The sequence below is a fragment of the Oryctolagus cuniculus genome, chromosome 18 (genome assembly GCF_964237555.1).
Source record: "Oryctolagus cuniculus chromosome 18, mOryCun1.1, whole genome shotgun sequence".
Classification (NCBI taxonomy): domain Eukaryota; kingdom Metazoa; phylum Chordata; class Mammalia; order Lagomorpha; family Leporidae; genus Oryctolagus; species Oryctolagus cuniculus.
Genome location: NC_091449.1, coordinates 48,865,475 through 48,882,383, shown reverse-complemented (window position 1 = coordinate 48,882,383; position 16,909 = coordinate 48,865,475). Strand labels below are relative to the sequence as shown.

The window sequence follows — 16,909 nt, the reverse complement described above, 5'->3', positions numbered from 1 at the left end:
TTCTGGTATTCCCAGGAGTCCCCTTGATCTTCAAGGCAGTGCTTCTCAGACTTTGGGGTGCAGGTGCCTTACCAAGGGAGCAGTAGGCAGTGCCATGGTGGATGCAGAAACAGAATTTCTTTTATTTTAAAAACTATTTTATTTATTTAAGAGGTAAAGTTACAGAGAGAGAGAGAGAGAGAGAGAGAGAGAGGTCTTCCATTTGCTGGTTCACTCCCCAAATGGCTGCAATGGCCAGAGATGGGCCAATTCGAAACCAGGAGCCAGGAGCTTCCTCCAGGTCTCCCACGTGAGAGCAGAGTCCCAAGCACTTGGGCCATCTTCCGCTGATTTCTCAGACGCATTAGCAGAGAGCTGGATCGGAAGTGGACTCAAACCAGTGCCCATATGGGCTGCCAGCCCCTTGGGTGGAGGCTTAGCCTACTGCAGCACAGCACTAGCCCCAGAAGCAGAATTTCTAGGGCAGGGCCCAAACGTCGTTGTATGGTTTGCCAAAGGTCCTGGAGGATTATGGCTGGGCTGGTGGCAGTGACTTCGTAGACATGCCTGGTGCACGAATGGAGATACAGGTCACCTAGTGCCTCAGGGAGCCTGACCCCTTCCCAGACCTCCCGACGGGACTTTCCAGGGGTGGGTGGGCATAGAAAGCCCAGCTAACAAAGTGCCCCAGCAGGACTCTGTCACCCGACAGTCAGGCCCGTCCCAATTAGCTCTTAATTGTGTTCTGTCTTCTTCTCCAATTAGTTCTCCTGCATCAGTTAAGCTACTTGGAGGCCCCTAGGACAGCACTTCACTCAGAAGCCCCTGAGAGCTGGTGTGGTCCTGGGCAGGTGACTGGCATTCCCGGGGAACTGGCTGCAGCTACACCTGCACCTGCATTCAGAGGGAAGGCGTTTCCAGGTAGGACATTCCAGAAGCTTCTTGTAAAACGAATGCGAGGGCTTCAGGGCCTCCTCCGGCTGGGCGCTTGCTCTTGCCCCCCGCTTCTCTTCAAGGCTGGATTCTTCCTGCTGCTTAAGGACCAGCTCAAGGCTCCCATTCCATGACCTGACTTCTTCACCCCCAGGGAAACATGAGCCTCGTGCCCATGGGTCTTCCCATCCTTCGTGTATGAATTCACCCGGGATTAGCCCTGTCCATAGAGCGACAGCTTCAGGAAGGGTCCTGGCCTGGCCCCGTGCTAGGCACTCAGTAGGCCCAGTGCACAGCTGCTGTCCCTCCCAGCCTCTTGTAAAGAGACCTCTCATCCACCCCAAGCACCCGCAGCTTGGAAAAGCTTGCACACAGCAGTTTCCGTTTGTGTTTTGGGTTCTGTGTTCACCTGGAGCTACTGAGGAATGCCAGCACTGTGGCAGTGATGTGAACCCAGGGTCCTTGCACTGTGTTGCATCCCACTCCCCCAACACAACTATCTTATTCTTTTTCGATGATGCCAGCACCTAGTCCAAGGATCATACATGGCTCTCTTCTGTATTGTTTTTTCTGAATGAATAAAGTTAGTAATTTCTCAGGGTGGGTACTGTATCAGGGGAGGATATGAGTGCTTCTCTATTAAGAAAAAAATCAGGGGTGGTCGTTTGACTGGGCAGTTAGGGTGCAGGATAGGATGCCAGCCCACATCAGAGATCTTGGGTTCAATACTTGGCCGCAGTTCCTGATTCCAGCTTCTTCTAACGTGGACCTTGGGAGGCAACAATGGCCTGAATCATTGGGTTCCTGCCACCCTCAGGAGAGACCTGCATTAAGGTCCTGGCTACTGACTTAAGACCCTTGGCTATTGCAAGCATAAGAGAATGAGTTTTAAAGAGGAACAATTTAAATATAGGCATCAGGATAAGCTTCAAAAATTAAAACAGGGAGTAAGCTAGATGCATACAAGTAGGAACAGAGTTACGTCCATTGTGGTGTATCAACATAATGGAACATCTGCTTACAATTACAAAGGGTAGAGACAAAGCCTGGTGTTCAGTGACTTCAAACAAAGTGCATTGGTAGAAGACAATTTTGTCTACATTTTGATAAAATGATACAGGATGAAGCAGGTGTTCAGTGTGGTGATTAAGACACCCACATCCCACATCCATGAGTCCCTAGGTTTGAGTCTCCACCCTATAGGAACCTGCTAATGTATCCTGGGAGGCAGTGGGTGACGGCTTAGGTACCTGGATTCCTTCCTCACACAGGGCGACCTGGACCAAGTTCTCAGCTTCTGGTTTACTCCCAGCCTGAGCCCAGGTTGCTGTGGCCAGCTGGTGTCTGAACCAGTGGGTAGAAGTTATCTCTCTCTCTTGTTCTTCCTTTCTCTTTCTCTCTCTGTCTATTCATCTTTCAAATGATGTAAAATAAAATAAATGTTTTTTAAATAGCAAAATCTGTTTAAAAAAGAAAGTGATATTGGATGATATATTTACTTTAAGTATGAAGATGAGAAAGGAACAGAAAAACATGAATATGTGTGCTGTTATATGAGTGACACTAAATTTATTTTATATACATACGTATCTCTCTACGTTTTAAGTCCCCCTGATAGTTCTGCAAGGCAACTTTTAGTGCTTATGTTTCTTCATGTGAGGAAACTAGTATAAATAGTTTACTAAGTCACACATCTAAAATAGTTGTAGTAAGCCTTGGAATCTTGGCCCACTGGCCCTCAAATCTTTGCTTTTTAAAATTATTCACAAGTGATTTTTCTTATGTGTATACATTTAATGCTAATTTCTCCTTTCTTTTGCCAAAGAAACCTTTTACTTAATGAGTACAAATTTCATAAGTACAACTTTAGGAATAAATATAGTGATTCTTCCCATCATACCTGCCCTGCCACCCCCACCACCTCCTCCCTCTCCCATTTCCAGTCCCATTCTCCATTAAGAAAAAAAAAAAAAACAAAAAAACTATTCCTCAACAGTCAAGACAAGGGCTATTCAAGTCATTGCTTCTCAAAGCATCAATTTCACTTCTATAGATTTCCTTTTAGGTGCTCTATTAGTTATCACAGATTAGGTAGAACATATGGTGTTTGTCCCTTTGGGGCTGCCTTATTTCACTAAGTGTGATGTTTTGCAGATTCGTCCATTTTGTTGCAAATGACCAGATTTCAATTTTATTTTTACAGCTGTGTAGTATTCCGTAGAGTACATATCCCACAATTTCTTTATCCAGTCTTTAGTTGACAGGCATTTAGGTTGATTCCTGTCTTAGCTATTGTGAATTGAGCTGCAATAAACATGGGGGTGCAGATAACTCTTATTTGCTGATTTCATTTCCCTCGGGTAAATTCCCAGGAGTGGCATGGCTGTGTCATGTGGTAGGTCTGTATTCAGATTTCTGAAATATCCCCATACTGTCTTCTATAGTGTCTTCACCAGTTTGCATTCCCACCAACAATGCAACCCTTTTCCCCCACATCCTCACCAGCATCTGTTGTAGGTAGATTTCTGTATGTGAGCCATTCTAACTGGGGTGAGGTGAAACCTCATGGTGGTTTTGATTTGCATTTCTCTGATGGCTAGTGATCCTGAGCATTTTTTCATGTGTCTGTTGGCCATTTGGATTTCCTTTTTTGGAAAAATGTCTGTTTAAGTCCTTGGCTCATTTCTTCACTGGGTTGTTTGTTTTGTTGTTGTGGAGTTTCTTGATCTCTTTGTAGATTCTGGTTGTTAGTCCCTTATCAGTTGCATTGTTTGCAACTAATTCTCCCATTCTGTTGGTTGCCTCTTCACTTTCCTGAGCATTTCTTTTGCCATACAGAAGCTTCTCATACAGAAGCTTTGATTGCCTGTGCCTCTGGGGTCATTTCCAAGAACTCTTTGCCTGTGCCAATGTCTTGCAGGGTTTCTCCAATGTTTTCTAATAATTTAATGGCATCAGGTCATAGATTTAGGTCTTTAATCTACTTTGAATGGATTTTCATGTAAGGTGTAAGGTAGGGGTCCTGCTTCATTCTTCTGCATGTGGAAATCCAGTTTTCCCAGCACCATTTGTTGAAGAGACTGTCCTTGCTCAGGGATGCTAGTTTCTGTTAAGGATTCATTTCTAGGGGCCAGCACTATTGTACAATTGGTTAAGCGGTCATCTGCAGTGCCAGCATCCCATATGGACGCCAGTTGGAGTCCCGGATGCTCTACTTCCAATCCAGCTCCCTGCAAATGTGGCTGGGAAAGCAGCAAAGGATGGCGCAGATGTTTGGGCCCCTGCACCCACGTGAGAGACCTGGAAGAAGCTCCTGGCTCCTGGCTTTGGGCTGGCCCAGTCCCAGCTCTTGTGGCCATTTGGGGAGTGAACCAGTTATGGAATATATATCTCTCTCTCTGTCTCTCCCTCTCTCTGTAATTCCGACTTACAAATAAGTAAATAAATCTTTAAAAGATATACTAACTCATTCCTAATTATACCTTATTTCATATTGCAAAAATGTAGATAGATAAATATATCATAGAATTTATTATATTTTCTATATGTAATTTAATGCTTAAAATATAGATTATTACATTATTGGTAACAATTAACCACCGCCCAGTATTTGTGCCCTTGTGCAGTCCCTTCATGTAGACAGCAGACTCGGGTGTGTGATGTTTTCGCCACGGGTCATCGGCAAGCATGACTCAAGCAGCACTGGGTCAGCATTTAGGAGTTAGGGTTTGTCCTCCTGGAGCTTGGCTGCCCTCTTATGAGAAGGCCCAAGCTGTCCACTTGGTGAAGTCACATGGACGAGAACCAAGTCATCTCAGCTCACAGCCTGCACCAACTGCCACTTACTGGGACAATCATCCTGGATACACCAGCCCTGCTGAAGCCTGCAGATGGCTGCCACTCCATAAGTGATCCTGTTGACACCCAGCCAGTGAGCCAAGTCCATTCACAGACTCGTGAGAAATAAGAAATACTGATTGTTTCAGACTGCTAAGCTTTGGGATGGTTTGTGTCCTAGTCTGGCAACAGATGACTAGCAAAACCAGACGTAAGAAATGTGAAGTTCTAGGACAAGCCTGGTACAAGTAAGTGCTTAATCACAATGCCTAAGAGAAAGTAAGGGCGAATTTCCTAACATGACATTCAGAGTGAGTGCCTTCTGGGAGTTCACGTTAGCCCTGTCCTTTAACAAGACAACTTCTCTGTTGAATGAGGTTGATCTGCAGCCTGGGCCTGCAGTCTTGGCTCAGGGAGGCCCTCCCCAGGGCAGACTGCACAGCCCCAGAGCAAAGGGGCATTGTCCTCTCAGAAATGCCAGGTCCTTTATAAGCTGCAGAGTTACAGTCGCTGCTTAGTAGTTGCCCTGGCCCCGCTAGTGCTCTCATTCTTGGCTTTTATAATAAAGTTCAGTCTCATGCTCATTTTTTATCTTCCTAAACGGAGCCTGCCATGGAGCAGCCATTTGTATTAGGATCTTAGGCAGCCATGACTGTTCCCAGACCTGCATTCCGTTCAGGCCCCCATCATCTCTCCCTTGGATAATTACCGCAGCCCCTAACAAGTCTCCTAGCATCTTGGCTTCCACTCCTCTATTTTATTCTCTACAGCAGGCAGTAGGCCATTTCTAAAGTACAAATTGAATCATTTCACTCTGCTTTTTAAAACTCTCCAATAGGATCCCCGTTGCCTCAAAGCAGAATTTCTCAGACTGGATTAATGAGTGTTCTGTAGGATGTGGGTTAGCAATGAGACTCATGGTTTAATACATTTGTAAAACCCTAACAAAGTTAGCCACACATTTTTGTGTGTTACAGTACTTCTCAGTGCCTTTAATATGCCAAATGCAAATTGTGACTCTACAAAGAGGTGATACAAAATTAACACTTAACAACGTTGTTTTCTTAGTAGGGTGTCTTGGCTTCCACTGGTGGTTCTAAGCAAGAATTGCTGCTTAGAATTATTGAGTGTTTTTAAGTTCCTTAAGTTGGTAATTAAGCTTCTTCATGATCTGACCCCTACTTATCTGTCTCGCTCAAATTCCTACATGTATTCCAGCTTCTTACTTCTTGACAATTTAGTGCCTCTGCATCTTCCTTCTCTATAGGCAAAGTCACCCACAATGCTCTTTCATAGCCGATTGAGTAATTTAAAAATTATTTATTCATTTGAGAGGGGAATGGGGGAGGGGGAGAGAGAGAGAGAGAGACCGACCTTTCCTCTGCTGGTTCACTCCCCATATGCTTGCAACAGCTGGGCTGGGGCTGGATCCAACATTCTGGATCTCAATCCAACTCTCACACAAGCATAGCAGGGATCCAATAACCTGACCCATCACTGTTGCTTCCCAGGGTCTTCGTTAGCAGGAAGCTGGAGTCAGGAGCTAGAGCAGGAAGTTAAACCCACAAACTCCAGTGCGGGATGCAAGTGTCTTAACTATTAGGCTAAACACTCACTCCTGATTAATTCTTACTCATCTCAACTCAGTCTTGCCTCCTGTGGGACACCTTCCATCTCCACGCTACCCCTTGGACTGAGTTATGTTTATATCCACCTGTGACATCCCATGGTTTTTCCTATAGTATTATCTGTCACACACTCTTGGAATTTCATGCTGGTCTTTCCTTCCAGATTGCACGTTCCTTTGGGTAGGGCTAGCTGTTTGGCACTGAATGGGCACTCTGTGTTTATTGAACAAATGAATATAGGTTGGTTACTTCTTATCCAAAATGCCAGGGGCCAGAATGTTTCAGATTTTGAACATTTTCAGATTTTAAAATATTTGCACATACATAGTAAGATACCTTAGGGATGGGACTGAAGTCTAAACACAAAATTCATTCATGTTTCTTAAACACATAATATGAAGGTATAATCTTACATAGGAAAAGAAGTATCACTATATTCTTAGAATAATATCTATGAACAATACTGAATCTGTTTTCTTTGTATAAACATCATATTTTTTATTTTATTTTATTTTATTTTCACAGGCAGAGTGGACAGTGAGAGAGAGACAGAGAGAAAGGTCTTCCTTTTGCCGTTGGTTCACCCTCCAATGGCCACCGTGGCTGGCACGCTGCGGCCGGCGCACCGTGCTGATCCAATAGCAGGAGTCAGGTGCTTCTCCTGGTCTCCCATGGGGTGCAGGGCCCAAGTACTTGGGCCATCCTCCACTACACTCCCTGGCCACAGCAGAGAGCTGGCCTGGAAGAGGGGCAACCGGGACAGAATCCGTTGCCCCGACCAGGACTAGAACCTGGTGTGCCGGTGCCGCTAGGTGGAGGATTAGCCTAGTGAGCCGCGGCGCCGGCCTGTATAAACATCATATTAATGAGAATTGAGAAATGTGTTGTAGTAATTATTATGTGTTTTCTGTGATCCTGAGGATCTAATGTGTTAATAAATTCCTTAAAATGGTTTTAATAATTTTGTATGTGAACAAGTTTTTTGGTGTGGAATTTTCTATTTGTGCTCTCATGTTGGTGCCCAAACTATTTTGGATTTCAGAGAAGTTCCAATTTTGGATTTTCGAATTAGGGATACTCACCCTATACTGAAACACAAAATGGGTTTGGTGAGACTGATTTTTGAGTAAGAACTGACTGAGTGTGGTTACATTGACATTACTACCTTTTAAGATATGGAGTCATCCCTGGGCCACACACATCTCTTACCACCAGATGACCTCTACGACGCTGTCCCAGGAACACAGAATTTCACAGGAACCAAGCTGCATCTGCTTGCTTTGTTCTTTGAGAATTTGGACTCAGCAGTTGTTAGAAGGGGATCAAACTGCAGGCATGTGAGCTCCAGGGCTCTGGTGGCCATTTGTGCATGAGCAGAGAGAGGAGAGATGTGAAGCCTGTGTGGTACTCAGAAAGAGGCTAATGGAAAGATCTAGAGGCCTGTAAACCTAACCTCTGCTGCATTTCTCATCTCAGTCGGGCTGGGGCCCGGCCATCTTGGCTGTCTTTGTGTTGTATCATTCCAGCAAATTTCCTTTTCCCCACTTCCGCTTGTCTTGGTGTTACCAGCAGGGTCTTTCCTAAACATCATCCGGTTCTTTTTCCTTGAAAAACTTGAGGCGTGATGGCCCTCTCAACGTGCTGCTCTCTGTCACAGCCGTGTTGTGAATATTAATGGCAATACTTAAGCAGGTCGATTGTGCATTGAGAATATGAAATATGTTTGTCACTTAAAAACAAATGATTGTCAACACAGTGCCTGGGCCGAATTAGTCTCCCTGAGGTTGTCAGAGCGGATGCAGAGGGAAGCTGTGGGCAGTATGTTTACGCCTGATGTTGTAGATCCCAAGGTCAGCATGGGGATGTGCAGATTTAGGAAGGTGCTTTCTCACTAATGATTTGTGATCATTAACTTGACTCATGGGTGGATTCATAGAGAGAAAAATGTTAATAAAAAGCTCTTTGAGCTACATTTCTGCTTTGCTGGGCTGTCATTCCATTAAGCAAATTTGAGGCAATGTAATTGCTACAAGATTCTACATATGTGCAAATGAATTTGTGAATTATTTGGCAAATGAATGGGTTTTTGGTCTAATTCTATCTCGTTTCTAGGAGATGTTCAGACTGTCAGTTCCTAAGAGCTAGCAAGTGTGCAGGAGCAATTCACTACCGACCGGCCACAGACACGTGGGCCTGCATGTAAGTACTGACTGTCACTTAGTGATGGTGTGACTATGGCCCATCTCTTTTCTGAGTCTCAGCTCCCTCATCTGTCAAATGGGCACGATGATAACACTAGTTCACAGGCTTATAACGAGATTAAACTTGGTAACGTGTATTTTAAAAGCTGCCATAAATTAATTGGTAGTTATTATTTCATTTTAAGCTATATTTTGCTTGTTACTATTAGAGAAAAGCAGGAATTTGCTGATTCACATGAACACGCATTTAGATGGGTGACTCTGAATGTGGGTTTTGGGCTACAAATAATGCAGAGACAGAGGGTGGACGTGGGAACTGCCTACCGCCGTAGCTCTTGCCTCTGGGGGGATCATCCAATAGGGGCAACTGTGAGAGTAAATATGGGGGTACCTCCAGAAGCTTATGGACAAGTGGGATTAAAAGACAGGTTTATTTTGGCACAAACACTTTTTGAAATCTGTATATAGTGTTTCTTCATAATATGCATTTTCATAAATTTTCAAAGACTCCTTTTGTGCATGGATTTCAATTTTTCTGGCACCAAAATGAATTTAGATCTTAATTTTATCGTCCATGAACTTTTTGACGTTGCCCTGAACATGACATCCAAAGCAAAGTTGGCCCAGCCTTCAAATTTGTGATAGCGAAAGATGTTTGTGGAATCTGCAATTCCTAGGGCATGAATTCAGCCACACACGTGGGTGCCTTACTCTCGTTCACTGGCTGGTCCGCCTGATGTGTGAAGCCTTGTAGTTTTTGTGTGTTCCATAGGATTCTGATCCTTGGCCTGAAAGTACATGATGAACAGCAACTTTTGAAGGCAGCATGAGTGATGGCAACCATAGGAAAGTTGGAGTAAAGCCTTATGCAGTCTAGTAAAATTTTGGCTGTTTTCTACTCATTTTCCTTTGGATTAATCTTTACCACTTGTTTTTATATCTGTAAGATGAAGACAATATCCCATGTGACATAAATATATGTCTATACACTCCTTCAACAAATAACGTGCTAAGGGCTGGGGAACCCAGCAGTGAACAAAACACTCGATCATTTCCCTCTCTTACTAGATTTCACATTTTATTGGGGTTTGCAGTGTATTGGAGGAGGATGTTTGAGACCGTAAACATCTCAGAAAAATACAACACAGCAGTTAACAGTGAAAACCGATTGCTGAGGAATAAAATGCTTCCGCAAAGGAGGTCTTGAACTGTCCATAAGGGGCGAGGTCATCAATTCACATTCGGACAGGACTTGCTGAGATGGTGACCTCTGAATAAATACCCGAAAGAAATGAGGAAGCAACTCCTGGTGAAACTGGGGTGGAGGTGAGAGCTCTCCAGGCAGCGGAATTGCACGTGCAGAGGCCAGGGAGTTTGGCAAACCAGGAGGGGGTCAAGGCTGCTGGAGAGGGGAAGGTGAGGAGGAGAGAGGCAGGAGATGAGGATAGAGAGGAGAGTGGGGGCAGATGGGAAGGGCCTTCTGGGCAGTGCCGAGGGCCTTGGCTTTTCCCTTGACTGTGATGGGGAATTGTGGGAGAATTATGATCCGGCTCAGGCTCAGCAGGATCATCTAGACCGAGGCTGTCCCAGCCAACACTAGGGGCTCCTGGAAGTGTGACCAGTGGGACTGAACTCCTCATTTTCTTTAATTTGAATTAACTTTAAAAATCATTGTGTTTGATTCAGTTGTTGGAAACCTTTTCTATGTGTATTTGGAACAACTTCGGTATGTGAGTCTACTTTTTCAATGGTAAATTTCTGAGACCTAAATATAGATCAGGCATTTCCAACAAAATGTTACCATTCAGATTGCAAGATGCTATAATTATAGCAGAGACGCTGGGTGCTGAGCTTGTGATGCAGCAGGTTAAGCCTCTGCTTGCAACATCGGCATCCCATAATCAGCAGATGCAAGATCTCTCTCTTGCTCTCCCTCTATCTCTGTGTCACTCTGCCTTTGAAACAAATAAACCTTAAAAAGATACTCTGGATTTCAACATCTTCGGATGAAAAAAAAAATTGAAGTTAAAAATCTCAATTATATTTTATACTCATCTTAAAATCATATTTTTAGCATATGACATTGAATAAAATATGACACTAATTTCACCTGTTTCTTTTTACCTTTTTCAAAAAATATAATCACTTGAGAACTTGAAAATACAATGGATCACATTCTGTTTCTCTCAGAGGATATCAGTATAGAAGAAATTTGCACTGAGCTCTGGACTATTAATGAACCCGTGTATTTACTCATCACAAGTGTTTGTAGTAAATGGATGGGGTTCAGCGTTCACGGAGCAAAACACAGGCACTCTCTGCCCTCATGAGATTTCTAGAGCAGGAGACAGAAAAAAAAAAAAAAAAACAAGTAAACCAAAAATAAAGTAATGCCAAACCATGGCCTGTGCTGTGGGAGAAGCGAATGAGAGAGTGAGAAAGAGCAAATTGGGAATGAGATGTGAGACAGGTGGCTCAGGAAGGCTCTCAGGGGTATGAGAAGCTACTAGTGCTGGGAAAATTATTATCCAAACTGACTTGCTGAAGCGCCTTCTAAACCCTTGAGTGCTGTAGAAGTGAGTTATTATTAATAACTGCATTATTCTGAGCCATGCGTATGGCTAGGGGACAATGCCCATGAGAACAGAGACCGTCTCAGCCAGTGGTTCACCCTGGGTGTCTGCTCGAGTTAGGTGTGTGACAGGGTGTTAGTGAGGGTCTGAGGTATTTCAGGACCTGGGGAGTGAATGTAAACACCAAACAGGTCCAGACTTCATTATATTCAGTTGGAAAGGAAACAGTCGATGATATCAATAAGAGATGAGTTGTTCCTGGAGATGAATGAAGGATACATATGGAGGGTATGATAAGTGCACTACCTGGGCAGAGACACAGTGAATGGGGAAGATGCCTTTTTAAAAAAATACTTATTGATTTATTGATTTGAAAGAGTTACACAGAGAGAGGGTGACACACACACACACACACACACACAGAGATTGATCAGTCTTCTATCTTCTTCTATCTGTTCATCCCTCAAATGGCTACAATGGTCAGGACTGGGTTAGGCCAAAGCCAAGAGCCAGAAGATTCATCAGGATCTCCTATGTGGGTGGCAGGGTCCCAAACACTTGGGTCATCTTCCGCTGCTTTTCCCAGGCCATTAGCAGTGAGCTGGATTGGAAGTGGAGCATCTGGGACACAAACCTGCACCCATGTTGGATGCCCGTGGTGGCTTTAGCTGCTAATCTACCATACTGGTCCTGGGAAGATGCCTATGAGGGAGGAGACCTAGCATTAAGACTTGAAAGATGTGTGAACTTTGGGTAGGTGCTGGGAGCAGGCAGTGTTCTCAGGCAGGAGGCCTGTACCAGCAAAAGTTCAGAGGAGGGAACCTGGTGCCCAGGACTAATGAGTTCCTTGGAAGGTGGGAGCATAAATGAGTTTCCTCTCCTGCTTTTGCACTCTCAACAATGGGTCTGCTCTCCTGAGTTCTGAGAGGTCCCCAAATTCATGGGTTCAGAGAGAAACAAGACCTCAGTATAGATCAGGTATTTCCAATAAAAATTTTCCATGTGACTTGAGATATTCTGTGATTGTAAAAGCACTTCCGATTTTGAAAATTCAGGATTAAAGAAAAATAAGGGAAGGGAAATCTCAGTTATATTTTTGAGATTCATTATATATAAAATTATAATGATGACTTGGAAATACTGGGCAAATAGGACAATGCATTTACATTGATTTTATCTTTTAATTTTTTACTTTGTAAAAAATATAACTCATGCAACATGTACCATGACAAATATGGCTCACGTTCTGTTTCTATCGGAGAGCACTGCCGAGGCAGTGACAGCAACGGGGCCAGTCTAGACAAAGTCCTGCCCCGTTCTCTTCTCTGGGAAGTCTTCAGATAGGCCCCGAAGGCAAGGTTTCCAGAAAGCCCTGTAACTCGTTACAAGAGGACATATAATTCTGGGGTCCCCTTAGGTGCACAGGTTAAGAGCAGGCCGTTCAAATCTTCTGCAAGGGAGAGAATGGCTCCATGCTCAGGAGAACCCAATTTCTCTCCACTGGAAGCCTCTACGCGGTGTCACAAGTTACCCTGGTGAAGCAGAAACTCTTGTTCTAATTTTGTGAAAGACTGCAATCCAGTGAGAACTCTGGCCTCCTGGCCCGTGGCGAAGCCAGGATTCAAGCCTAGATCACGCACGCATGCTCGTCTCTTGTGCTAGTGACCTTCAGACAACAGTGCTGAAAGGGACATGATGTACTTATTGTATCCCCTCCCTGTTTCTCAAATGAGAAACTGAGACCCGCAGAGAAGCAGAGAGCTGCCGAAGGCCACGTGGTCAACTGTCTTTATGCTCACCACTTCCATCTAAGTGAAGTTCCGGGGAGAGAAAGAGAGCACACATCCACTGGGCCACCCTTCTCCCAGTGCATTAGTGCGGAAGATAAAACCCAGATTTACTGAGCACTGCCATAAACCAGGAAAAGAGCTACGGACGGGAGGGTGGTCTGGTTAGGAGTGGGCTTTTCCTTCCCAAATGCGTCACCTGACCCCATTCCTCTGTCTTCAGATCTGCAGTGGCTTCCTGGAGGGCAGCTTCGCATCTGGCTTTCCTCCGGCCAGGAAGGCTCACAGCTGCGGGCTTTTGCAGAAGAAGTGAGTGCAGGTTGGTGGGGCCGTGCTGGCTCTGAGTGACACACGGAGGCGCTGCTGCTGCTGCTGTGGCCCGGGGTTCGCAATGGGAGCTGGGTGGGAGGAGATAAGGTCTGTGCTGGTGACAGGACCTCCCACATGCTGTTTATAATCACATCTCTCTGCCATCTGGGCCCTGTCCCCGTGCCTGGCCTCCATCCTGCCAGCTCAGGAGCCCAGCTGTGTCACACACATTCTTCACTTTGACGCGTTCCAGGCCAGAATGTTTGGGCAGAAATGTGAGAGGGAGCAGGAGCTCAGCCGTGCTGTGGGGCCCCAGGGAGGACTTACCCAGGCTCTTCCACACCCACAGAGGGTACCCAGCTGCACCATCCAGGCCGCAGGAGAGGCTGTGGCTCAGGGCTTGTTTGGGAGATGCGGGGTGCCTGCGTTGTGTGGCCCCGGCCCAGGGAATGAGAACTCTTCAGTGTGGCAACATTTAGGGAACAGGATAGGGCTTTCTCACTCTCTCCACCGTTCCCTCTGCTTGACTGACAGTGTTTCAAATCCCTAAAAATCACATTCTTTATCTGTGAAGAAACACCCTGAAATGTCAGCGACACTTGATGTCTCTGGGTGCTGAGTTATGGGTGATTTCTTTTGTTTCTTGTTTGCTTTTCTTTACACTGAACACTTTCTTCATGGATCCTGATTACATTACAATAATGTTTGAACAAAAACCTTTATTTTTTCCTTCCAAGAAGGCAAGATCCGACTTCCATAGATCAGATTGTCTGCCAGGAACTAAGGTGACCGTTTCTGGATCTTCCTAGGGTGCACATCCCCAGACCCTTCATCCTCCTTTTGTATCTCCTCCATTTCATCAGCCTCAGAAAAGAAATGCTGTTTTCCTGAACTTAGGGACTTTACGTAATTTATCTCATTTAATCATCGAACATCAAGAAAGAAATAAGAATAAAAGTGAGTAGGAGAGCTCTTGGCTTTGTGAGTCTCTGGTCACCATCAGTGGCCGGCAGAGCCTCATCCAGTCTCTGCTGCACAGCTGTCTCATTTTCACCTGTGCCTTGCCTGTCACAGCCCAGAGCTCCACTGGACATGTGCATGACTGTTGTCTGTCCTCATGTCTCACAAACCGGATTCAGGACTCTCATTGACGAGGAGCTTGAACGGGAAATTCAAATCCCCAAGCTCATCCTTCTCTCGACTTGCTTTGCACAGTGACACCAGGAGCAACCGCTGAATCTCATTCTATCCATTGTTTTGCAAACTACCTTCAAATGTATCATCTACACAGTCACCCAGCTCCTTGCTGTTGACAGCTGGCTTACTGGGTTTTCAGTGGTGACGGTTTGTGTATCACTACTGTCGGGTCATGTCATGGACTCAGGGTGCCCTCTCTACTACTGAGAATGGAGTCATTAGTGTTCTGACTCTAATCAGCCAGAGAGCTGATTCCAGAAACCTCAGAATCAATCCAGAAAACTCTTCCTTGAAATTCTATCACTCTAGAACCACTCTTGTTCTAAAAGTTGGTATTAGTGTTCTCCAGAAAAAAATAGAGCCCGATGATATATATTAATTTGTAATTAGGAGCCGGCGCCGTGGCTCAATAGGCTAATCCTCCACCTTGCGGCGCCGGCACACCGGGTTCTAGTCCCGGTTGGGGCGCCGGATTCTGTCCCGGTTGCCCCTCTTCCAGGCCAGCTCTCTGCTATGGCCAGGGAGTGCAGTGGAGGATGGCCCAGGTGCTTGGGCCCTGCACCCCATGGGAGACCAGGAAAAGCACCTGGATCCTGGCTCCTGCCATCGGATCAGCGCGGTGCGCCGGCTGCAGCGGCGGCCATTGGAGGGTGAACCAACGGCAAAGGAAGACCTTTCTCTCTGTCTCTCTCTCTCACTGTCCACTCTGCCTGTCAAAAATAATAAAAAAAAAAAAAATTGTAATTAGGAATTGGCTTACACGATTGTGGGGTCTGATGTTGCAGTCAACACCTGAACACCCAAGAGAGCTGGTGGTGTAGCTTTGGTCACTCAAAAGCATGAAAACCAGGAGAGCCAATGGTATGAACTCCAGTCTGAGGGTAAGAGACGACCAATGTCCCAGCTCAAGTGGGCAGACAAGCAGGCCAGCTGCCCTCTACTGAGGCCATTTTGTTCTATCCCAGTCTTGAGTTGACTGGAAGAGGTCCACTCACCCTAGGAAGGGCCATTTTCTTTACTCAGACAACAATTCAACTGCTAATCCCTTCCAGAAACACCCTCCTAGACACATCTGGGATAATGTCTGGCCAAATGTCTGAGCAAACCATGGGCTTGGCAAGCTGACCCACAAAATTAAACACCACACATACCTCACAAAACCTGGAAGGTGCTGAATCCTCTAGAATTCTTCATTTTAAGCAATCGATACTACTCCCTGATGATTTAAATAGGAAAGACATTTGGAAAGATATTGGGAAGGTCATAGGCTTGGAAAGTAAGTGCAAAAGTGGTATCAGCTAAGTTAAAGTCATTTCATAGTGTATCGAATACATGCAACTAATGGGAGACAGATACCCAACATCTATTTTAAATTTCTACAAATCAATAAGAAAGAGATGAACAACACAGCACAGTCATCTGAATTAGGCTTGTGTATGCTACGGTCCTGAAGACACCCCCTCCCCCATTGAGGTGCACTAGCAAAAGACAAGTTTATTTCTTATCATGTGAACTTCACAGCAAAGTCACCTTTTCAAGCGACTGAGTCCTTGAAGAAGCTCAGCTGTAGAAGCTGCTTCTGAGTGACAGCACAAAGGAGTGAGTGGAAGGTTTCACATTGGAAAGGTTAAGTGCTTCACTTCTCCCTGCAACCCATCATCCAGAACTGGTCCCGGAACCTCTGGTTAGCCAGGGAAGGGGGTTGAGACAGGGTAAACCCCACCCACACTCAGAAAGAAAGGAGAACTGGGTATGGGTGAGCCCAATGCATTTCTACCACAATGGGTCAAGGACACACACAGGTAGTGTGTGAAAGAGCATTCTAGAATGGTCAGTACACACATGAAAATATGCTTAACGGGCAGTAAATCACTCTCATCAAACTGGTGAAATGAGAACAATTATTGGTGTTAGTGGGTGACATTGGCAAGGATGACGACTAGTGATGGCAAATCTTTTGCATTGTAAGTGAAAGTGTACAATGATAGATCACATTTCAGAGCAATTTGGAAAAACGTAGAGGAGCTTATCCTTGAACCCTGAGATTTCACTTTTAGGTATATTCACCATTGGAATCAAGAGAGACGTGTAAGAGTAAACACTCAGGATTGTTTGTCATCACGAAGGTTGATGAGCGCCTAATATTCACCACAAGGAAGATGGGTATGCAGAACACTGGTATATATCATTACAGCTACATCTTAACAAATACCTCTTAACAACCACAAAAAAGTAAGTTGCAGAGGATATATGCAGTGTAATATAATTTATATGGCAATTAAAATGCAGAAAACAGTGCTACACGTAGTTTTTTATGTGTATGTCCTAGTGTTCTTATTGCCCTCAGATCTATTAATATGATCACTCCCGTTACTTGAGTTTTAAATGTCAATGATTATATTCTTCATTCCTAGAATTCCTGTTTAGTTCAATTAAACATCTGGCTGGTCACTTCTGTGGTCTTG

The 16,909-nt window shown here is 44.9% G+C and overlaps 1 long non-coding RNA gene across 2 annotated transcripts in view; it reads left to right on the top strand.

The window, feature by feature from the left end:
- Positions 1-16,909, top strand: part of LOC100340747 (uncharacterized) — a 180,062-nt gene that overhangs the window by 47,509 nt on the left and 115,644 nt on the right. For both annotated transcript variants that reach the window (XR_011384312.1, XR_011384311.1), the window contains 2 exons: positions 745-900; positions 8,490-8,576. This is a non-coding gene — a long non-coding RNA (uncharacterized lncRNA). The remainder of the gene's footprint in view (positions 1-744; positions 901-8,489; positions 8,577-16,909) is intronic.